The following is a 25,275-nucleotide window of genomic DNA, read 5'->3' as shown; positions in this document are numbered from 1 at the left end:
AGGTCGGAATAGGCTAGTATATATGTGGACTGTCCCTGGATCAAGTGACTTTTCTTTAAGTTCTCAAAGTTCTTAACCTAGCTCAAAGTTGTCATCTGAACTAACCAGATGTTTAGCTGATAATCAATCACAGTCAGTCAACCATTTTAAAAAAAGAAAGACTAGAGCCGTCTTGCCCCAAAATGGCAACTAGACATTCTATTTTGGCGACTGTAACCATTTTGTGCCTGGCTTATATGTCTGGGTTTCTAACACTGGTTTCCCTGTCTATCTGGAGTACAGTGGAACCTTGGTTCTCGAACAGCTTAGTTGACGAACAAATCAGCTCCTGAACACTGAAAACTGAGAAGTAAGTGTTCTGGTTTCCAAACGTTTTTTGGAAGCCGAATGTCTGATGTGGCACCTGTGCCAATCGGAATCCGTGCCTTGGTTTTCGAACGTTTCGGAAGTCAAACCCACTTCCGGAATGGATTATGTTCGAGAACCAAGGTACTGCTGTATTGCCTTTTTAGTTATATACATCCTAGAGATTATGCAGACACAGACAGGTTATGAAAGTGACACATAGCACACTGAAGGTGGACTAGCGCATAAGAGACAGGATCCTTGTGGTAAGGTGATGTATGAGGGCAGAGTGCTCACAATACTTCATGGCTGGATACTTTGCTTGTTTCTGTACTTCTTTGTACACATTTGCAACTGAAAGAACCTTGCATGCTTACATTTGTTGTTTGCTTAATGAAAATAATTTTTTTAATTGTTTGAAAAAGAAGTGTGAGCTGATGCAAGAGAAAGGACTGCATCTCAGTAGGTGTTCTTCTACATTGGAGAACCAAAGGCTTCTGGCAGGTGAAAGTCAAAACATTTTAAGGGTAGAAAATATACTCTGAAGATCCTTTGCCAGTCACGGTGGTGAATACAGTGCTTTATGAACCATTGAAATGACTACCATAAAGTGGTTTCTTGCAGCTTGGGGCTGTTCACATGTTCACCCAACTGAAGATCTCTACTCCATCCTGCAAAGAGCATCTTTGGCTCAGAGCAGGCGAGAACTTGTCCTTACACCAAATTTAACAATGGAGATATTGGTCCTGTTAAGTAGGGCATATTAAAAAAGCAACAACCCAGCAGATCTGGAGTGCTTGCTGGATTTATTGCTATAACCACCCTTGTGTGGAGATATCTTTGGCATATAATGGGGACTGCCATGGCCTATTCAGTAGGTGTCTCGGTTAATCTCATTATATTCCTTAGGGAATGGTATTTCATTATTTCTTACTGTTTAAAATGTAATACCTTTCTTAGTACTTGAGATCTGCAGCTGTCAAGCTATTCCTGTCCATCTCAGAGGGTCACCGTTGGCGTGTAATGAAGGTCTTGTCACTGAATAACAGTACTTAACAGAACTGTTAAGATATCTGGCCTCTTATTGGTGGACTGCAAATCTCTTTTGACAGCCGGGAGGCAAGTGGTGCTGAACCAATGTTAGCCCTATATCTTTGGCAATACCCTTTCAGTATTGATCCTCCAGGAAACCAAATTAAATCTGTGTTTCTTTCTCTCTTCATATTGTATATTCCTTTTGATGAACTTCTGTCCCATTGATGGTCTCTGTTGTTGCTATTTACAATGACTCTTGTTAGCAGTTAGTGGGATTGCATTTCCCCAGCTTTCCATGTTTGTTTTAACCATGGTTGAGTTAGTACCAGAGCTAACCATGGTTTAATGGTGCCCAGGTTCCAAATCCACTAACAATTAAAGTTTAAAAGTCTGGGTTTTAAGGGAACTGGGTTAGTGCACATGTAGCTGTAAAACTATGGTTACTGCTGACAAAGAGAGGGAGGCTCCCTCTTGGCCTTGCTGATCGAAAGGAAAGCAATATGTTTGGCACCAGCTTGACTGCAGGAGTTGTTGGAAGGGGGAATACAAGGCTCTACTCCAGATTTGCGTAGGGCTTACTCCTTCTCCTTTTCTTCTCCCGAAGATAGCTCCCAAGGCAGCAGAGGTTTCGGATCAGAGTTTTCCTTCTCCAAGATGGGCTATCTTCCCAGCTTGATCCCTATCTGCCCCTCACTTTCCTGTACAGCGCATGCAGAAACTGCCTTCTTGGCTGTTAGACCCACCATTGATTTCGTCTGCTCAATCCGCCGGAGCCTGTCTTTGCATGTAGGGGAAGCCCCTAACTCACCAAGAGTTTGTGACCCATCGGCTACCCTCATCTGGTTTAGTCAACCTGTCAAAGCCTTTCCCGGGGTGTGGCTGTTGTCACATGCCGATAGCTTCTTGGAGCCGTGGGTGAGAGTTGAGTGCACTGTGGAGACCAAAGGTGGACAAACTACCCCAGAAAGAGCATGGCGGGTTCCCTACCAGAGGTACAACCCCACCCTTAACACCCCATACACCCCATTTTGTTAGGGCCCTTGTATAATAATAGAATAACCTTGAACTAGAATTATGTGCCGGCAACAGTTAGTCCCCCATCAGTGGTCTAAATGTTTCTGACGCTTTGCTGCTTTCTCTAATTATTGCAGCTGATGTTGATGCGCTGTTCCAATTGTCTAGAATGACCGCCCTTAAAAATAACGACACTGTTTTGTAGCCCGGCTTGACCCATGCCGGCGTTCTAAACAAACAGATCTGCCGAGAGGGAGGAGCGCAGAGGGAATTTTCATCTTTCATACCTTCACAATGAGGTATGTTTATGAGAATAAGCAGATGGGGAGGACACGTTTTTTGGCATTCGCCGGTAAGCCTACAACACCTCCAGGTGGCACTATGAAAATGGCATTGCTGTGGCATTGCTCCTGTTTTTATTTTATTTTATTCCACTAAGACTACTGTGTCACCTGTCTCTGTACTCGTTTAGAGCCATCTGCTGCCTTTATTTGCTGCCTCCCTCCCTCATAGTGCTGGCACAATAAGACTTGGTCATTGGCTGGGATATTAAAAACAATTATCATTTTGGCTTTCGGATGGCCAGTGCCAAAAAAATATCTAAAAGTCAGAAACTTTGTTGATGCATTAGGAAGTGGATCTGAGGAATCATTTGAGCTGTGCACAGCAGTTGCCGTCTTGTTTGTAGGAGAGTACCTTGTTTGTGGGAGAACTGCCATGTCACATTGTTCCTACTTAAGGGGCTGACAGTGTACACAGATGGCTTGTGTATGCTGCTCCTGGAGGGGTGGGTGGGTGTACGTACACACAAACTCTCTCTCTCACACAGCACTAAAACAAATATATACTGTAATACCCCAATAATAAACTCTAGTTCACAGCTCTATTAGTATATATGTACACAAGCTTTTTTTGGGTTTCACAATCGAAACATTTAAATTGTGCTGTGCCTGTGTACTACCTACATTAGGGACACAGGTGGCGCTGTGGTCTAAACCACTGAGCCTCTTAGGCTTGCCAATCAGAAGGTCAGCGGTTTGAATCCGTGCAACGGGGTGAGCTCCTGTTGCTCTGTCCCAGGTCCTTCCAGCATAGCAATTTGAAAGCATGCTAGTGCAAGTACATAAATAGGTACCACTGCAGCGGCAAGGGAAACAGCATTTCCGTGCACCCTGGTTTCCATCATGGTGTTCCGTTGCACCAGAAGCAGTTTAGTTATGCTGGCCACATGATCCGGAAAGCTGTCTGTGGACAAATGCCAGCTCCCTCGGCATGAAAGCGAGATGAGCGCCGCAACCCCATAGTCACCTTTGACTGGATGTAACCATCCAGGGGTCCTTTACCTTTACTACCTATATTGATGAGAACTTTTGTGCCAACATGAGCAGTACTGTATTTCCAAGGATTGGTTGAAAAACAGTTTTCAACATTAACACGATTTGTGTACCTGTTGAATGAGAGCACCACACCTGTTAATGTGCACACTTGGACAAGGAAATAGGAACTTATATTTAGTCAAGTCCTGAATTTTCATATAATAAGCAAATGCTGCTGCCCCTACAAAGCATGTACGTCAGTGAATGATAGTCTGTGGTACATAAGCAAGAAAGGTTGACCTCAAAGGAAGTGTAAAAAGACTAAAGGTGGAATCAGAATTACAACACTGGGTAAAAAATCTGCATTGGGAAATCTGCAAGCTGTATATACTACAGTAGATCGCTGCTATCTCTAGCCAACAGTGTCTTCGACTCAGAGTTGAGGTAATGCTAATAACCCACCATATTAAGTGAGTGGGAATTTTGGGTAGATTCTACTTCACATGTAATAATTATTTTATTGCATTTTAATACACATGCACTTTTCTTCATTTTTCAGTTTACGTCCAATATAAGGCATCCATTTTTTCTTTGTTATCATTACATGGGCAAAGTAAACACCCTGTCAGTAGAATGGTGGCATCTTGGGCAGTTTAAACTTAGGTAAAAGTGGGGGTTGCTTTCACCTAGATAATTTGCTGTGAATTAAAAAAAAAATACATCCTGGGAAAATGCAGCCCAAACAAAGTGTTGGGACAGTATATGTGCTGTGATTTCTTTTGCGGAAGGCATTGCAGAAACAAATCTATTTGTCTATGTTCCTGTTCCCCCTTCTTCCTCCCCCTTTAATTTCTCACTTGCCTGTATTGTCTGCTGACACCCTCTAGATGGTGTTAGGGGACCCTACTGTGATGAGTGTTCCTTTCAGCGTGAGTCAGGGTTTACATTCCACCTAACATGTATTTGTGACAATGTGTTGGCATGTATAGTAGGTGGTGTTTGAGTTTGTATAGATTTAAACACATAAATGAGGGCGCTGATAGCAAGTCATGCAGAAAATGCACACCATCATTTTCAAGAGCCATTATTTGTGTGCTTATTACTGTACTGATTGATTACCTGTCTGGGGGCTGAAAAGAGAAAAAATAGTATCCTATATCTCATATGGCAAATATTTTTGGATCGCAACATTTTTGCTCAACCATGCAGTGCTATGCATATCTACTCAGAAGTAAGTTCAGAGGGACTTGCTCCCATGTATGTGTGGGATCGTAGCCTCAGACTTTTGTGTGCTTGCCAAGGAGCTGTAATATTTTGGTTAAACTTAGCTTTTCTGCATATGCAAATTTTAGTCTCACAGTCTTAAGCAGATGTTAGTTATGATAGCTGATACCTTTTGAAAGGCTGACCCTGGCATTGCGAATGAACTGCCACCCCTGTAGAGCTATGAATCTTAAAGCCACTGAAATGAGAAACTTAATAAATGTCCTTCTGTTGAGGGAACTCAGGTTTTGAGGGGGTTGGGGTGCCTGATTTAGGCTTTATAACAACAGGTTTTCGCCAAGACGCAAATTCTTGGCAGGGGGTATTGCTTTTGCTTGTTACTATGGTGTGTGTGTGTGTGTGTGTATTTGTCCTGTGATCCTTGGATGAAGGGCAGCATATTAATTGAAAAAGTAAAAGAATTATAAATTATTATAATAATAAAAATTGGGTGATTGTAGGTAACACTGTAGTGTAGGTCCTAGGAAGGTTGAGAGAATTGCTGTGGGAATACAGTTCTCTGAACTTTCCTTTAAGTCTTTAATACTGAACATATGGCTTAGGGAGGAGCAATATGACACAGTAACAGTGATCCACATAGGGACAAAATTCAGCAGTCCCTGGCTGCGATAATGCACAGGCCATGGTACATCCAAAAGTTTTTATATGGAAGCCTAACTGCGCAATCCTCCCTGTGTCTACTCGGAAGCAGGTTCTGCTGAATTCAGTCAGGATGCCCCCCCAGGTCAGTGGGATTAGGACTGCAGCCTAAATGATTTGTTCGCAGCCAACAATATCCTCAGCTTCGGAAGGAGTCTGTATGCGTGGGATGTGCAATTGAGAAAAGAGAATTAAGATTTCAACAGCCCAATAAGTTTTAGTTAAGGTTTTGTCCCCTTCCGCTGCTGTTTCATATTCTCTGCCACAGTTTGACATTTTTCAGCCAAGCGAAAACATTCAGCCGCATCCATGGAACATTAACTTAACTCTCATTCTGGGACTATCTCTTGATAGCTTATGTAGGAAATAAAATCTTCCCCTAATGCTTCTCATACAGTTTTTAACCTACTCGCTACATCTTTTGGATCCAGGGAGAGAATAAAGCATTTTAAATGAGAGTGGTGCAACATTAGCTATGTAACTGGGCTGCTGTACAGTGCTAAGTTAATAATTTTTAATAAATTCCAGCTCTTACGAAATACAGGGTCAGCTGCAATTCAGCTGCTAATATGTAGGTCTGAAGACATCAACTGATGAATTCGTTAAATTCAAATTGAATATGTTGATTCTAACCAGATTTTAATCAGAGTTGATTCCTGCGAAAGCACTTCGGATTTTATGGCGTTGATATAAACAACAACCATCTTTTCATTTGGACACTTTTGGGTGATCCTACTGCTGGGTTCAATTTGAGCTAGGTGTTGCCAGGGCTCAGACACGGGAACATCCAGTGTTGAGACTCAGTCATGGAATGTGTGGCTTAATAACAAAGAGCAGAGTGCCTTTGAGCATGCAGGGTAGTAAAGCAAGTGCTGGCTGTGGGCCAAGAAGAACTGGGTTCGGCTCCTTCCTTAGCAGTGAAGCTCACTGAGATGAATTTTGCCAGTCAACCACACTCAATCTAAATTATCTTGCAGGATTGCTTTGAGAGTAAAATAGGGTTATCCCATATCAGTTATCCCGAGTTATTTGAAAAAGAAGGTTGGAATGCAAAGGTGTTTTAATAACAACCATGTCCAGAGGGCCTGTATGCTTAACTAGTTTGTAGAACATAGCTTAGTTTAGGAGCAGGATCCAAGTGATTGTGAGTCTTCTTCCCAAACATTGTTGGAAAAAATGTTTCTGGCTTTATATTTGTTTGCTCATCTCACTGATAGCCTAAATATGTCCTCAGCATTGCAGTAACTGATTTTTTTTTTAATATTAGCCTATAGTTGGTTAAAAATACTTTGAAAACGGCTTTGCAGGTTCCACCAATGAACTCTGCAGGTGAGAGCCCTTTCTCAGAGTACAGTACTAGATGAGCTTTTTTCAATTATGGCAAAGTCACATCTGCCATGTGTGCTCCTCTCTTATATGTGCTTTGTTTGAAAATGTGTGGAAAATTGCAGTAGCAGAGAAGGTCACCCACCAAATGAAATGAATATGAGGCGTAGCCAAACCAGGTAATTTTTTATATAATTTGGCATCGCATTAGTACATATACAAACTGTTCTATAATAGAATATCCTCCAAAAGCAGTTGCGTTGTGTTCCACTTTGGTGTCTCTGTTATTGTCCTTAACCTAACATCTCTGCTTGTCATCTCCCCATATAGAGAATGGAAGAGTAAAATATGATTGACTTAGATACCATTAATGCTAAGATGAGCAATTACTGTATCTATGTAAGCTACCCAAGGGCTTTAAATTCTCTTTATTGAGTTCTTTCACCTTCACTTTATCTATTTTATAAAGTTAGTATTTTGGTGAAGTAATAATAAATGTTGTAACAAAAAATTTTGTGTGTGTGTGTGTTTATATTGTATGTGTGTTTCTTGTATGTGACAGAAACACAAGGCGCTTCTATTTTTGAATGGGAGTCAGTCACGTACCAGAAAATTTAGGTTGCACAATTATACAGTACTTACATTCCGGGGATCACACCGAAAGCCAAAATCGCATATAGTCAAGACACAATCGGTCACCCAACCACTGCCACAGTGTCTTTTCTCCTGGCAGATCAAGAGGAGCAGATGACAGCAAAGGTTGCAAGGTTTTTAGCTGGGGCAATCAGAATAAGGTTCACCAATTGACTGCTGATTCAGGACCCTAAACTGTGTTTTATATAATCAACTTTTTATTTTGTTCTGTGTATGTCGCAATGTTCCTTTGTTTCTATGGCCGATGGCTGATGCGAATAAAGTTTCTTTCATTCATTCATTCATTCATTCACAGTGGGTTCAGTGGCGGATGGGATTGCTAAAGTCATTTCCCCCAAGAACCCTGCCCCCTTTACATCCCATTCTGAATTTTTTTGCCACACGTGTAGCTGAATGTGCACAAGTTACATGTGCCCAAGTTGTAGCCTTACTGTAGTTGATTCAGAGGTTTCGTGCAGCAAATCGACTTTTGCTTTTTCGCATTGAGAAAAGTGGTGTGGAAATGCACCAGAAAGTGCCGGCTAACACTTGCTTTGATGTACCATCATCTAACCTCACTGCTAATAAATCAGAATGAATCTTCATTAGACAGGCCATCTCGAAGTGCCTGGAATTGTGGTTCAGTGGGGAGGGAGCAGCAGCAGCAGCAGCAGCAGCTGGGAGAAGGGTTAAATACGCATCTTCCTGTTCGACTGTTTCTGTTCTTCAAGCTGCTCCCTTCCAAAATTTGGAATTGTAGGGTTTGGAAAGACAACTTGGCTGTGTAGCTCTGGCTCCTGGCTTCCATTTCCTCCCATTTGTACTGATCCTGCTGTGTTTGCCTTGAGGACTGAGCAGTTATTGATCAAATATTATGCCTTCCTGCACCAAAGCCTGAATAAACTTATGCACTAAAGCATCTTCTACAATGAAACCATTACCTTCTGTAGAGCTGACTCGGCACTGGCTTTGCTGCAGCCCTGAAATAGGAGAGGTACCGATGTAAGATCCTGGACTGAATTTTGCCAGGGTATTAATTTAGGGAGAAACTATGTAAGACGTAATAGCTATTCACCTCAAACCTGACAAAACTTGGCAAAGTTAGATTTCTCCCCAAAGTCACTTGAATATCAAGGTGACACTGCAGCAAAGAATCCCAAAGCTCCTGAAAGACTAAGAAAGGAATTCGGGCGTAAGATTTCATAGATTTGTGCCCACTTTTATCAGATGCATAAACCCATAGACAGAACCTTGTAGTGTTTATGTTCAGGTGGTTTGCTATTTGAGCTCCTAAATGTGTCTGTTGTTGTTGTTGTTGTTGTTGTTGTTGTTATATCTTACCTTATTAAATTTCTACACCACCCTTCATCCAAGGACCACAGGGTGGTTTACAATATAAAAACACAACATCTGGAGGAAAGCAGGTTGGCAAAGTCTGGTCTTCAGCATATGCAGGAATTATAATTCTTGAAGGCTGTAGATAGTCTTACATAAAGATCTTCATGCTACACATTTTAAGTGAGTAAAGCCTTGTCTTAAAAAACATTTAACTCATTCCAAAAGATTTTTCAGCGTTCTGCCATTTTTTGTGGTTGGGTTTTCCAAGTTTTCACGTGTCGGACAAACAATAACAGTGTTTGTGGTACCTCGGGTTAAGTACTTAATTCGTTCGGGAGGTCCCTTCTTAACCTAAAACTGTTCTTAACCTGAAGCACCACTTTAGCTAATGGGGCCTCCTGCTGCCACCGCGCTGCCAGAGCACGATTTCTGCTTTCATCCTGAAGCAAAGTTCTTAACCTGAAGCACTATTTCTGGGTTAGCAAAGTCTGTAACCTGAAGCGTATGTAACCCGAGGTACCACTGTAGTAGCCATTTAAGACACAGTTCTGTGGTACCTGGGAGGGCATTTTTTGTAGATCTCTCATCTTCATGTGCAGAGCAGGAGGTCCACCCAGTGTGTCTACCTCACTGCAGCTGTGGAAACATCCATGACTGCTCTTTCTCCTCTGTTAGTGGTCTGATGGAGACAACAAAAAGTCATGCAGGTATCTTATCAGGAGAGGTTTTAGTCTCTTGGGAGAGCCCCACCCATTCCCCTGACACATACAACCTGGATTCGGTGGAGGGGTGGGGAGTACACCAGCCATGGGGCTGGCCTACTTATTTTCCTTCCCATTGGTCCCAGCAGAAAAAAACCTAATCAGGTTGGTAAAAGCCAGTGTGGCATCATGGTTAGAGTGTTGGACTATGACCCAGGAAACCATGGTTTGAATCCCCACTCATTCATGAAGCTCATTGTTTATCTCTCTCTCCTTCATACCTGATTTTTCTGATCCTGTTTTTATCCAATCCTATTAATATGTCTTTAGCATTTGGAAAAGAAATAAAAAGCTGCAACCTCGCACCCCATAACTTTCCAGTAGGCTTGAGAGTAGTGGTTAGCTTTTATATAATAACTAAATCAGTTTTATTAATTGTTTTATCCTTTCCATGCCATAATTCAGAGAGGACTGCTGAAACTATGAATGGGAAACAGATTGGCCTTGAATTTTATTAGCTCTTCTCCATTTGATGTCAGGCGATTACTGACATGCAGGTCCTTTTGGTCCTGGAAGAAGGCAGAAAGGCGCGGGGGGTGGCGGTGGCGTGCTCATATGCACTCTGCCAATGCATGCAGGAATGGAACCCCTGCACAAAATGGCTCCAGCTTGTACATGACTTCTTCCCTCAAAGATCTTGGGAACTGTAGTTCAGGGTGCTGGGAGTTGCAGCTCTTTGAGGGGCAAACTACATTTCCTAGGATTCTTTGAGGGTCAGCCATGAGTTGTACTTGTACTTGAAGGAGATGGTATGGATGTGTAGAATTCTGCATATTATATGGGTACTGCTGTAAGCAGAGGAGGGATTCCAGCCTTTCTCAACCTGTGGGTCCCCAGATGTTGTTGAACTACAACTCCCATCACCCCTAGCTAGCAAGGCCAGAGCTCAGGGATGATGGGAGTTGTAGTCCAACAACATTTGGAGACCCACAGGTTGAGAACTGCTGGGTTAGGCGAATATCTCCTTCCGCTTTAGGAGTACTGTGGCATAGGGAATAACACACCCGTGCCTAGCTTGCAGTCCCTGCTTCAAGACCCTTGGTGCTTCTTACATGGCAAATCAGGGAGGTGGCAAAAAAGAAGGCAGGGAGAATCCAGTTAAGGGAGATCTACTCTCTTATGTCCTGAAGTTCTCACCCTGGGCCAGCAGGGGGATACTGTAGATAGTTTTCACTCAGGTCCACATATGCAAATAAGGAATTGAAAGTGACGTTCAGTGATTGGCTAGTTACAGAAAGTTGTTACTGTTGCGTTGTAGTGGAGCTCTGTATAAGCAGGCTGGCTGAACCCTTCAGTTCAGTTCTGTTCTGGCCTGTGAATAAACAAGAGCTTGTTTGAAGAATCACTGTGTCGTCTGATATGTTCACCCACAACTTAACATACTCCTGAAGAGTTTTGCTGGTGAATCACCAGGGTAGTTCTCCAGTATCCTCCTTGCCTTTGCAGACTACCACAAATCTAAAAGTTGTGTTATGGTGCGCAGAATTACTTCTGCTGGTCAGATTGCGTCAGATCACACTTTGTTGAAATTCACTTGTACACTATAGAGAGGATTCTGCCGCCCACCCACCCTGTATTTTTTTTAAGGGTGTGTGTGTCAGTTGAAGAGCATCTCAAAACTCAATCTCCCTGCTCTCCTATATGCTAGCTAAAAGATGCAGAATTGCACAAAGGAGCTTCTGCAGCTCCCCTAGCTCAGAAATAGAGGATGATAGCTCCGGTATCACGTAGCACTACAGACATTCTGGACAGTGTCGATGCTCATGGACATCTGGAGCCAGGCTGCCATAATTTGGATGGCCTCCCAGACTTTGTCTGCAGTGCCAGGGGTCACTTTGCCCTTTTTTGGGCAGCTCACAGTCAGGAAAGTGGAAATGCACTCTTAAAGTCACCTGCTGGGCAGATTTTCTGTGCTGTGTAACTGATAAAGATACAGCACATTTTTTTTTTTTTTTGAAATCCCGAAGATCCAGCTAAACAAATGCCAATGGCGAGCCCCATTTTGCAAATCCAATGGCTGAGATTTACTCCCATGCAAAGGATAAAAAAGAAGCGTTGTGCATCAGTTTGCAAGGTTATTCTCACAAAACAGCTTGCAAATAGCGATAGTGATAAAGCAGTCGTGCAATTTACCTGTTGAGCTCTACAAATAACACTGTTGCTCGACATTAGCAGCGTTCGCAGGCTGTCAACATAGCTACTTTCAGAAGAACATTAGGGCCTGGATTGACTATATTCATATACAGACACCTTCTGGCTTAAATAACACATTCCAAACTTCTCAGCTTACTATCACATCAGCGACCCTATGACCCATCCATTAGCCTTCCTGTGATTCATTGGTGATGATGCTGTCAGTGTTTGTAAAAAGCAAAAAAAAGGAGGAAAAGGTTCTGACCTCCCTTTGCCTCTTCAGCCTGGTCCTCGGACCCTTTGTCGGCACAAAAAGAGTCCACGAGAATATCCTTGCAGAGTTTTATTCTTAAAAGTCTTTGTGCAAAAACACGACTGAATAACTCCACACACCAGCACCAACCAACCCAAACACCAGCCTCAGCACAAACTAACATTTCTCACTTTATATATACAACTTGGTGCAGACCGCTGAGTCATGCTGACCCAGCTTTATTCGCATTAAAGAAACAGCGGCCATTTTAGCCGTGACACCCCTTCTGTTTCTTTAAATGCGAAAAACCCCAACAGAAACAATACATACATACATTATATACATAAACCCAGTTTTGTCATCAGTTCATTATGGCATGTTGCTGGCAAAGGCTTGGTGAACAAATCAGCAATATTATCTTGTGATTGACAATACTCCAGTTTGATTACCCCATTCTGTACACAATCTCTAACATTCGCATGACGGATAGCAATATGTTTTGATGCGGATTTCATCATTTCCGAGCCCGCTAATGCAATGCACGATTGGCTATCTTCATACACTTGGATAGGCAAATCAACTTTACAATTTAGATCTTTTAGTATCTGTATAAACCACATGATTTCATTGCATGCTAGCGACAGGCTCCCATATTCTGCCTCACAGGATGAGGTTGCAACAAATCCTTGTTTCTTTGACCTCCATCCAGTTATGGAATTGGCAAACATCATAACCATTCCACTTGTAGATTTTCTGGTAGCTACACAGCTTCCCCAGTCCGCATCAACAAATACTTCTAGTTTTTCGTCTTGTGTACTAGATATCTTCAAACATACATTTAATGTCCCCTTTAGATATCTGATAAGCCTTTTCAAAGCACACCAATCAGCAGTACTGGGTTTAGATACACGTTGACTCAGAACATTTGTAGCACATGCAATGTCTGGCCTTGACCACTGGCTTAAATATAACAGTGATCCTATTTTTGAGTGATACAACTCAGGCTGATCAAATTTATCATCACACACTGTCTTTGGGAAATCTGGTGTCATGGGAGTCTGAACTGGCTTGCAGTTTTCCATGCCAAACTGCTCTATCAAACAAAGAATTTTCTCTTTCTGACTCAATAGGAAGCTTCCATCAGCTTCCTGCCTTACTTCTACTCCCAAGTAATTGCTTACAGGCCCCAAGGCTTTAAGCTTAAACCTCTTTTCCAGTTGACTTGTGAGCTTCTGGATCTCATCTGTGGAACTCCCTGCCACAAGCAAATCATCAACAAAGACTAAGAGCATTAGATATTTGTTGCCTGATCCCTTGGTGTACAGGCATGGATCAGCCACACTCCTTTTAAAACCAAGTTTTACAAGGGCTTCATTTAAACACTGGTTCCAACACCTTCCACTTTGTTTGAGACCATAAACAGCCTTTCTCAAACGCCAGACTGCACCATTCTCCTCTTCAAACCCAGGGGGTTGTCTCATTAATACTTCATGGTCTAAATTTGCATGCAGATATGCAGCATCAACATCAAAATGGTGCACTGCTAGTTGTCTTACAGCAGCAATGGAAAGCATTAAGCGAAAAGTTTCACTCTTTACAGTGGGAGAAAACACTTCATCATAACTCTCCCCTTTAATCTGAGTGAACCCTCTGGCTACTAATCTGGCTCGAAAACGTGGTTCCCCAGATGCAAGGGTTTTCCTTTTGTAAACCCACTTGCATGACACCACTCTGCCACCAGGTGGCGGCATTATGACCTCAAACACTTTGTTACGTTTAAAAGAGTCCATTTCTTCTTTCATAGCTTGTTCCCACAAAGCACGTTCCCCAGGGGGTAAGTCTAAGACTTCATTATAACTGTGGTTCCACACAACTCACATTGCATACTCTCACTCCTCCTAGGGTCAAACGCTGAGGAGGTACACCCTTGTTTGAACGCTGGGAGCGCCTAGGCACTATTACTTCTTCTTCCCCCCTTATCTCTGGCTCTTCTTCCTCTTCCTCTAGAGAAGTATTATCTTTTGCCACATCTTTTGGGGAAATCTGTGCCTCCTCCTCCTCCTGCTCCTGCGTTGCCAATGGCTGAGAAGAAGCCTCTTCTCTTACTTGCAGGGGCAGTAGGCAATCTGGGTTGGCATGGATCACAGTCCATCTGTCCTGGTCAGCGAAGTCTGCACTTCGTGACAGAACTACTCGTCCTGGGCGTAAATTGAAACGCCACCCTTTGCCATAGGACTGATATCCCACAAACCGCAGTCTCTGCGCTCTAGCACACCCTTTCTGGCGCTGAGCTTTGGGGATGTTTACATGTGCCCAAGCACCCCAGTTATGGAGCATTGTCCACTCTGGTTCTTTCCCAAACAACACACGATAAGGAATATCTTTTATAGAGCTAGACCAGGCTCTATTAATCAAAAAGTTCGCTGTCAGAAAAGCCTCGCCCCACAGCCTATGGTTGTGACCCAATCCTGCATCCACTAGCAGGCAGTCCTTTACTGACTGTATTACAGCCCCACGTCTTTCACACAGACCATTTTCAGCAGGGCTATAAGGGTTAGTCAAACGATGAGTGATCCCCTTACGTCGCAACCATGTCCCAAATTGTTTGTTCAGAAATTCTCCACCCCTATCTGTTTGCAACTGCACAACAGGGCGAGCGAAGAGCTTTTCAGCTTGGGCAACCCATTCTCTGAATGTGGGGAAACACTCAGATTTCTGCTTTAACAAAAACAACCAACTAAAACGTGATTTATCATCAATTACCAGAAAAGCATATCTGGCGCCTCCTTCAGTCTTCTGTGGAAAAGGGCCTATCACGTCACAATGGACAAGTTCTAAAACCTCTTTAGATACTCTGTCACTTTTAGAAGCCACAGGCTTCCTCTTAGATTTGGCCATTTTACATACATTGCAATCTAGGAAACAGTTACAGCTGTTTACTTTTAGGTTCTTGCACACCTTTTGCATCTCTGAAAGCACACGGAAATTGGCGTGACCCAGTTTTCTGTGCAGTTCATGTACACACCCCTTATGAACTGGCAAATTATCCTGAACCACCTGGGCTGCTTTAACAGGCTTGTCCTGCATTACATATAACCCATTTTCCAACTTTGCATGGCCACATACCTGAGTTCCATTCTTTATCAGACAGCCATCCCGTATGAAGTTAACACTATACCCTGCATTAATCAAACAGCTTACAGACAGCAAACAATAGTCCAAACTGCTGACAAACAGAGTCTCTGGTAGAGTAGTGTTCAAGCACTGCAGGAAACATGTTCCCTGGCCATCAATCTTGCTTCTACGGCCATCAGCAAGATAAATTGAGTCTTTTCCATCAGCTGGCTTCCCCAGGGTCTTAAAGTCCTCCCGACTGTTGCAGATAATCCTGCTGCTCCCAGAGTCCAGCAACCATGTTCCTCGAGGTATCTTCCTCTCCTCTCGAGAAAATGCAGAAACAAACTGAGCAGAACGCGTGTTCTTCTTCTCTGAAGAGAACCCCTTCTGCTTACGTTTCTGCGTTGATTGCTGTCTCTGCTCCACATCGTCTCCTGGAAGTCTTGCCCTGCATTGACGTTGGAGATGCCCGGGTTGGTTGCATCTATAGCATCTCCTCACTGCCATGGCCAAGTCCAAACCTTGGCGTTGCTCCATTGGCAGATTCTGCTGCTGGCCCCCTCGACTGTAACTCCTCCGCTCTTGGAGTTCAGCTTGTTTATCTGACCTTCTTTCTGCTTCTTCGGTCAATCTTCCAACCACATACTCAAGGGTCAGATCTCGGGGACGCATACTCTCCATGCTGTTAATCACGGGCAACCAGCTTTCAGGCAAACTTGAAAGAATAATGTAGGTTTGGTCAGTCTCATCATAACGCTTACCTCTCTGCTGTAGTTGAAGAAACAGAGATTTCAGCGTTTGAAGATGAGTTGCCAAACTCTCACCTTCTTTCATAACAGTCCTGAACAGCCTTCTGGTCAGAGAAATTATAGTTCCAGCAGTTTCTCTGACATGCATTGCCCTTAATAAATTCCAGCACTCAAACGCTGTGCTGGCATTTGCTACATGCAATAACTGAGAGTTGCTCAAACACAGCATAATTTGGGCACGAGCCCTTTCATCTAGCCGTTTTTTCTCAGCAGAGTCAGTCCTCAAAACCTCAGTTTCAACACAGTCCCATAGTCCATCTCTCCTTAACAACTGCTGCATTTTAATTGACCAACTCAGCCAGTTGCTTTCTGAGAGAAGTTCAAAAGGGATGCCTCCCCCAATATTTACAACTTGGGAAGACTGGAAATCTGCCATCTCTGCTGGTGCTTGCTGAGCCCCTTCTGTGGGGCCTCCAGCAAACTCTCCAGACTCTCTCTTTAGAGTCCCACTAGATGGTCCTGGCTGGCACTCACTGGCTTCTAGCTGCTGCCTCTGTTGACCCTCAGGTCCCGCCTGGCTCTGCAACTGGTGTAGCCGCTCTGTGAGTCGCCTACTGTGGTCCTCTAGCAGTTCAAACTGTTCCAGTAGCCGACGCTGAGTGCTTTTCTGGTCCTCAGATCCTAGCTGCTCCAGCGTCGCTGCAGACAGTTACAGCTTGCCACCAACTGCTCCAACGCACAGCCACCGGCTCCATACACCACCAGGACTCACCAGCTCCCTGCTGAGATGCTGTCAGTCGTTTTGCACTCTGCACATGCTCAGAAACACTGGGCCCATAACCTGTCAGTGTTTGTAAAAAGCAAAAAAAAGGAGGAAAAGGTTCTGACCTCCCTTTGCCTCTTCAGCCTGGTCCTCGGACCCTTTGTCGGCACAAAAAGAGTCCACGAGAATATCCTTGCAGAGTTTTATTCTTAAAAGTCTTTGTGCAAAAACACGACTGAATAACTCCACACACCAGCACCAACCAACCCAAACACCAGCCTCAGCACAAACTAACATTTCTCACTTTATATATACAACTTGGTGCAGACCGCTGAGTCATGCTGACCCAGCTTTATTCGCATTAAAGAAACAGCGGCCATTTTAGCCGTGACAGATGCACCTCCATTTTGACATCAGTGATGTGCTTCAGATCTTGGTACCACTAGCCTACCTGATGTGAAAGTTAGGAATTATATGTGCGTTTATCTTCAAGAAGCCCACTTTCTGTCATTTCTGAACCTCTGTGTCTGCGTGTGGCATTCAGATTATACATAGCGGGTGATATTTAATGTTAGTCATGCTCAGAGTTGCTTTCAGTGGTCTACTGTGAGTGTCTCTTAATGGGATATCACTCAGCATTTGCAATCACACACTGAGTAAAGAAGGCAAACAGGGTAAAGGTAAAGGGACCCCTGACCATTAGGTCCAGTCATGACCGACTCTGGGGTTGCGACGCTCATCTCGCTTTATTGGCTGAGGGAGCCAGCGTACAGCTTCTGGGTCATGTGGCCAGCATGACTAAGCCGCTTCTGGTGAACAAGAGCAGCGCACGGAAACACCGTTTACCTTCCTGCTGGAGCAGTACCTATTTATCTACTTGCACTTTGACATGCTTTCGAACTGCTGGATTGGCAGGAGCAGGGACCGAGCAACGGGAGCTTACCCCGTTGCGGGGATTCAAACAGCCGACCTTCTGATCGGCAAGTCCTAGGCTCTGTGGTTTAACCCACAGTGCCACCCGCGTCCCTGAGTCCATATATAATTTGAGTTAAATGTTTGTACATTCGAACAGTGCCACTGCAGCAGGTATAAAATGAAACACATTGGGCATTTGGGATCTCCAACTGAAGTTCTCTATTTGTCTACGCAGCTTCCTTTCCTCCCTCCCTCCCTCCCTCCCTTCCTTCCTTCCTTCCTTCCTTCCCCAAAGAAGCAGCACCTTCAATCAGTTACTCATCACACATATGCATTGCAGTTTGCAGAAATGTGAATTGGGTTCAACTGTTAATTGTTTTAAACAATCTATTTATTATATTACAGGGCTGTTGGGAGGCATCATTAAATAGCAGCTGTACAGAACTTTGAGACTCCAGTAGGAAAAAAAGTGCTAAGTAAGCAGAAAGGGGCTATTAATAATCAAAGACCCATGCATAATACAGCGGCCTAAGTACTACTTTCTGTATTTGTTAATATTCATTATATGAACGAGTTTTGAATGAGGATCATTCAAAATGGAAGGAAGGTGTTAATTTCAAACAGACCGTAGCTGCAACTGCTCTCCCTTGGCAATGTATGCTAAATCTAAAGATTCAGAAATGCCCCCGTTTTTTGAAATGCGGTATGTGAAGTGTATCTCTTTCAGAAACACTGCTACTTCCGCCTTTGCAAATTTGCTTTGTCAGTAATTCAGTTTCTCAGTGCAGGGCCATTAGAATGTCTATATACTTAAGTGATGCCTACTGCTAGACAAAAGCAGGCACACCTGTGCATTATGCATAAATCTTACTATTTTTAAAAGAACATTCAACTGTTTTTAAAGGTCCACATTTCTGCCCATCATATAACAGTTCTCTTAAGTGTTTTGCGGGTTTTTAAATATTAAACGTAGTCTGGCATGGCGGATCACATTTCAAGTCATGTTCATTGATGCGCACGCAACATCGATTGCAAAGACATTGCACCTAGTCTGAATCTGTCAAAAACCCCTTTTTTGGTATGGGTCAAATTGAGACCCAAATAACAACGGTTAATATTGGTGTGAACAAGAGTTTATTGTAAAATGCATTGATTTGCTTTTGTACAAATCCCCCACCCTTTTAAAATTTCCCTGCCAGCTCTTTCTTTCTAAAGGCAGAGGAGTTCAGGAGCCCATTTCAGAAAGCCCCTGGATTATCATGTCTGGCTTTCTTGTGTCTTAAGTTGCTTGCTGGTTTGTACAATGGCCAGGCTTCCTTGCATAATTTCCTTGACAAACTGCTTGCTTATTAATATTTCAGCCCTTCTCTTGCCAACTGGTAGAAGCAGTGTGCCTCTAGGCTGCAAAATAGAGTTCCTTCTTCCGAAGCACTCTAACCTTTTCTTTTAAACGCTTTGAAAGAACCCATGACAGATAAATGGTGCAGTTCGAGCTCGCGATGACTCCTTTTTTCTTCTTCTTTTTTTCTTTTGCACAACTGAATGTACGTTTGCTAAGTAGAGCCGGAAGGTACTGTGTGGCTGAAACAAAAGCAGGAGCACCAGCAGCTCTGCACACACCTTAAATGGCGCCTGCCTCTCCTGACCTGAAAGCTGTCAATTTAATTTGATTGTGAAACCAAAATCCGTTTGGAAACTTGCATGTCTTCTCCCCTTTCTGGATTGGTTGTGGAAATGTACATAACGTTAACTGACACGGCTTGCAGTTTTCCCAGTACAGTGGTACCTCAGGTTACATACGCTTCAGGTTACAGACTCCGCTAACCCAGAAATAGTGCTTCAGGTTAAGAACTTTGCTTCAGGATGAGAACGGAAATCGTGCTCCAGCGGCGCGGCGGCAGCAGGAGGCCCCATTAGCTAAAGTGGTGCTTCAGGTTAAGAACAGTTTCAGGTTAAGAACGGACCTCCAGAACGAATTAAGTACTTAACCTGAGGTACCACTGTATAAACACCATTTTGTGCTGGGGATGAGCAAACAACAACCACAAACCCACAAGAGCTGCCTGATTGGATCAGAACCAAGAGAAGTCAACGAAATGCTCCCGAAATTCACACGCAGGTGTCTTGTTTGGAGAAGAGCTGCTGCTTCGCGGATGAAGCAGCTCTCAGACTTCAAGCCTGTACATTAGCCAGAGGCATTACCCTTTTCTGGCTGTCCATCAGGGCATGATTTGAGCAAGGGTTTCCCCCTCATCCCAAGTAGCCTCATAGGCAGCTAGTTGGGCACTTTGGCAGCACCAACGTTCTTGCCTGGCTCCCCACCTGTTCTGCCCTGGGGAAGATGAGGGATGGGGAGTTGTCTGAGACAAAGGCAACTGGCATGGGGACCTCCAGTCCTGGGACAAGGATATCCAGAGCTGATGGCTCCTCAGAGTCATTATTGGTATGGAGGTCTGCTGGAAGGTCCTCTTGCTCCTCCTGTTGAAGAGACCTCAGGTTGCAGCTCTGGGCAGGGCTGAACCATGATTGCAGAATGCAGTGTCGGGGACCATCTCCTGCTGACTGTTCCTGGTATCTGGTACACACAGGTGTATAGTGGTACCTTGGGTTACATAAGCTTCAGGTTACATTCGCTTCAGGTTACAGACTCCCCTAACCCAGAAATAGTACCTCGGGTTAAGAACTTTGCTTCAGGATGAGAACAGAAATCGCACAGCAGCGGCGCAGTGGCAGCGGGAGGCCCCATTAGCTAAAGTGGTGCTTCAGGTTAAGAACAGTTTCAGGTTAAGAACGGACCTCTGGAACGAATTAAGTATGTAACCAGAGGTTCCACTGTACTGCCTCTGAACATGGAGGTTTCCTTAAAATAAAGAACAATAATAGTATCTAGAAATTTTACACAGTAAAGGTAAAGGACCCCTGACAGTTAAGTCCAGTCGCGAACGACTCTGGGGTTGCGGCGCTCATCTCGCTTTACTGGCTGAGGGAGCCGGCGTTTGTCCACACACAGTTTTTCCAGGTCATGTGGCCAGCAGGACTAAGCCGCTTCTGGCAAAACCAGAGCAGCACACGGAAACACCGTTTACCTTCCCTCCGGAGCGGTACCTATTTATCTACTTGCACTTTGACGTGGTTTCGAACTGCTAGGTTGGCAGGAGCAGGGACCAAGCAACGGGAGCTCACCCCGTCGCACGGAGTCAAACCACCGACCTTCCAATTGGCAAGCCCAAGGCTCAGTGGTTTAGACCACAGCGCCACCCGAGCCCCTAACCATCTGGTGTATGATGGTTATCATTATAGCATAACCTTCTTAGTTGTAAGATGCTCTCCTGATCTTTCTGAATAATAATTCAGTGAGGTAAGCCATTATTGCTCACGCTTCATAGACAAGGAACTAAAGCTGAGAAACAGCAAATCTGTGTCTATTGCAGCGGGTTGGACTTGAGGACACTCATGGTCCCTTCCAACTCTACAATTCTGTGATTTCTATGAATATTGTTGCTTTCTACTCTCTCCCTCTCTCGCACACACACAAAAATACATATTATTTATTGTGTATTTAAAAAGCTTTACTTAGAAAGATGTGATGGCTCATTATCTTATTAAGGAAAATGGCTCCCAGTTTTCTTGTTTCATATTAAAGTTTCCACAGTGTTGCCAGTGATACTGTCATGATTAATATACTGCTTGTGGAAGGCAGGCAACTAGTCAGCCTGCAACATTCTGAGACGCCGTTAGAAATTGCAAAAAGGCATAACTTACGTATTCTTTGCAAACTTGTGACTGTAGAAATGCTTACGGAACTATTGGTACTGAGTACATGGACCCCTCCCCCAACTCCTCCCCCCTCCCCTTTCCTCCTCATTCTTCACAACCACATTATCCTACTTTGTGCCCAGGGATATTAAGCGAATACATCATTTTGGCATATCTGGGGAGATTTGCAGATTTTTTCCCAAACAGAAGAGGCTCCGCAGAACTACAGCCTAAGTGTGTGTATAATGCAAAGGACTACTTAGATTAAAATAATGTGTTGCATTTTCCAGTACATGTGAAAATGTGGGTAGTTGTAAAATACTGTATCTCTGTTTTACAAACACAGTTTATATCAGAGTGTTTCTTTTGAAAGTTGTTTTAAATAATTATTTTTCTTCAATTTTGATAATAACAGTGCAAACAAACAAACAAACATAATCCCTTGGTAACAAATTTGGTGCCACAGCAGGAAATTTGCAATAAAACCCGTCATGTTATCCTTGTACAGTAAAGAAAATGATTATTAACACTTTTAGCTTTGCTTTGTTTTCTTATATGTACATGTTTCTTAGTACATGATATGAGTGTGAAACTTGCAAATACCCTCTCCACAAAGCAGTATGTAAAAAGGCTCCACCCAGATTAGCATAGGTCAAGAAAGAACCCAAAACACTTTCAGATTTGCCTGTTTTGGCATTTTTCTTTTGCACTTCATACGGATATGCCAAACATTCAGAAAGAGCCATGTCCCAATTTTTATCTAACCAGCCATTCAGAGTAAAATGGGATGTTATCCAATGGCTAGCCACCTCTGGTCAAGCAGTAAAGAGAGAAGCCCTCTGTGTACTATCCAGTTTAAAGGTGCGAGAGCTGTGTCAGAGGGTGTATTTGCCCAGTGATGATCAAAGCTTTTGCAAAAGCAACCTCTCAGAAAGGTTTTACTAATTTGCAGCCCCCAGCATAAATGATAAAGACCACCTTTTCCACCACAGCTTCACCAGTGTTCCACTGAGATAGCCAAATTTATTATGTGTGATTGAAGTGGTGTCCAATGCCATCTGTGAATCGCTTTGAATGCAGCTTCTTGAATATGAGCTGAAATGAACTTGTATGGTGGATTCTGCCACATTGCATCCCAAGCATCAGCAGAAATTCCCATCCTAAAGCTAACTCTCATACCATTTTAGCACTCATGGGAGTGCCAACCATCTCTACAGTAAGCTCATGATAAACAATAGAGACCATCGCTTTCATATTATAGCCAGACTGAATACATGATTATTCATACCACTCTTAATGCTTGTCTGACATATGCCTCGCTTCTGTGTAGAGTGCTGGATCTGCAATACTTGAAGCCAAGATGGGTGAAAGGCTCTCAAGATGTGGGTGATCTATTGCAGTCTTAAAGGGTTACCATCCTTAAATAAATCTGTCAGCCTACAGTGGACTGAATCTTCCCAACCTGGGAAGTGAAGGAATTTATCAACCTGCTTGATTTCCTTATATTCCAGATTTGACTCTAAAGGTGGCAGTCTTTTTGGCCTATTTAGTCCAACCTTCCATAGAAAAGGGATTTTCTATGGTCAGAAGCACTGTTATATTCAATTTATGGAACGGCATGTAGGCCTGATGGATTGGAGTGGCTGGGGAAACCCAGCCAGATGGGTGGGATATAAATAAACAACAACAACAACAACAATTATAGTAAATTTCTGCTTGCAGCCATGGAACTGAAAGACCCCTTATATAACAACTGTTTTGAATGACAAGCCTGGTAATAGGTCAACAAAGGAGGGTAACTAAGACCTCGTTTCATCTTATGCCTAAACATAGTTTTCTTAATAAGTCTGTTGCATTTGTCCAAATTAGCAAACCGTTCCAAAATCTCTTGCTACCTCTTGAACCACCCATCAGAACCATGTCAGTTTCACTGCCGACAACTCAGGTTTTTGGACTTGTTTGGTGTTTTAAGTTTCCAACAATCTTGATGGCATCTCCTTTGAATCCTTACCCTTGGAAATGCAAACAGGGAGATTTATCCTATCACTGAAATGACATAAGATCATTTCGGTCTAGGAGAGCTGCAGATTTATGCCTCCATGTTGCCTGCTAGCAGACCACGCACCCCCAACCTGGAAAGTTTTAATAAATTGAAAGAGTCCAGCTATTCTGCATCGTTTTTTTATAAAACAGTCTATGAATGCAGTGCTGACTACAAATTCCTAGATGCAAAACGTACTTATTCTTTTGATTCTAAAAATTTTGCTTTGGTGCCTGGCTCTGGTTGGTAGATCTTGGAATCTTAGTAAAAAACAAAGTAGATTCAACAAGTCTGATATCTGCCCCCCCGCCCCACCCACAGCATTCTGTGGGTGCTGATTGTAAAACTTGCTCTGCACTTCGTCTTGGTTTGTTGAGGGTCATGCCAATTATTTAGATAACTTGACTGTTCCCAAATGCCAGCTGGTGGCCTTTTTCTAGGACTAGATGACTCTTTGCGGGGGTGGGGGTATTCCTTATAATAAAGATCTGTCCTGTGGGGATGAATGGATAGGGGGGAAATGGTTTTTTAAATGTATATTTTATAGAGATGAACAAAATTGATTATTCACTCCTACTTTATCAAAATACCCAGGAGAGACTTTTGAGTGGTATTTGTCCTTTTTTTATTGATTGAGACAAACAACACAGTAAAGGAAATTAACTGTCACATTTCTGTTTTCTCCTGCAAAGATTCATAAAAGGATTTTGCCAGTTCAGGTGTGGTTTGGCTTTCTCCCACTGTTTCTGTTTCTGTATTTTATTTGAATTTGTGTCAGAAACACAGCGTTCTTGGTATTCTGCTTGTTTTTAACCGGTCTGTGACTGTATAATAAATTTTGATTGATTGATAGTTTTGTATTCTGCACAGCTTCTGCTCCCAAGTGTACCAGTTTACTTGAGCACCTCAATTTTTGCTTACAATAGCTAGCCCATGCTCCTTTGGCATGGTTCAGAGGATGGGGGCGGTCCTGGAAAACCGAAGTACTGTATTTATGTGACTCTAATGCACCATCAAATCTAATGCGCACCTCAATTTTCAAAACATTAAAACCAAAAAAGTATTTGCTGGCGAATGTAAATGCGCCGTCAAATCTAATGCACACTCTAATTTTCACGACATAATTTGGCCAGAAAGGTGCACATTACATTTTACTAAATAAGGTAGAAAATTCGAATTAGCCTCTTCTTTCCAGAAATAACTAATGGTAATAGTTAATGCACATTAGAGCTTTCTTAGAACCACCATTTTAAAAAGTTCTGATGTCTTTGGGCTATGCATAGCCTGTGAATTGCATGTTACCTTTTCCTAATTTATGTCCCATTTTAACCAGAGATGATTTAAGCAAAGTATATCATCAACTATAGCATTTACAACTTTATGTTCAGACAAGTTTGCATGCTGGAAAAAAAAAGTTCCTAGTTGAGTTGCTAAACAGCTTGGTAAATGCCCAATCTTGGTAATTTTACCATATGTCTATTACCGGTATTTTGTTTTTAGCATATGTTACACTGGTAGAACTTCTCTTGCGCAACAGAAGTTTGTCAGATCACTAAAAGAAGGCAGCCTTACTTTCCTCATATGTTCCACAGCATTTCAGGGTTGTTAGGGATTTTCTGTCCATTAAGTATTTTTTGGACAGAAGGGAGAAATGAACGGCTTTAAGGGATTTGGGTCCAACCTGTCAGTTTACAAAAAATTGTATATTTAATAGTCCATCTGGAGCCCATCAGCAATGATTTCCAAGAAAGAGTGCTAATGAAACATAGGAATTTGGGAGACGCTTACCATTTATAGTAGTAGTTATAGTTAACTGAGAAAAAGAATCTTGGTGCAAAACCCAGAGAATCCATCTGA

The 25,275-nt window shown here is 43.0% G+C and overlaps 1 protein-coding gene across 3 annotated transcripts in view; it reads left to right on the top strand.

The window, feature by feature from the left end:
- Window positions 1–25,275, top strand: part of FARS2 (phenylalanyl-tRNA synthetase 2, mitochondrial) — a 204,330-nt gene that overhangs the window by 14,740 nt on the left and 164,315 nt on the right. The gene's annotated exons all lie outside the window — the stretch shown is intronic.

This window comes from Podarcis melisellensis (genome assembly GCF_964234715.1).
Source record: "Podarcis melisellensis genome assembly, chromosome: 7".
Taxonomy (NCBI): domain Eukaryota; kingdom Metazoa; phylum Chordata; class Lepidosauria; order Squamata; family Lacertidae; genus Podarcis; species Podarcis melisellensis.
Note: the sequence above shows the minus strand (reverse complement) of the source record. Positions and strands in the feature narration are given on the sequence as shown.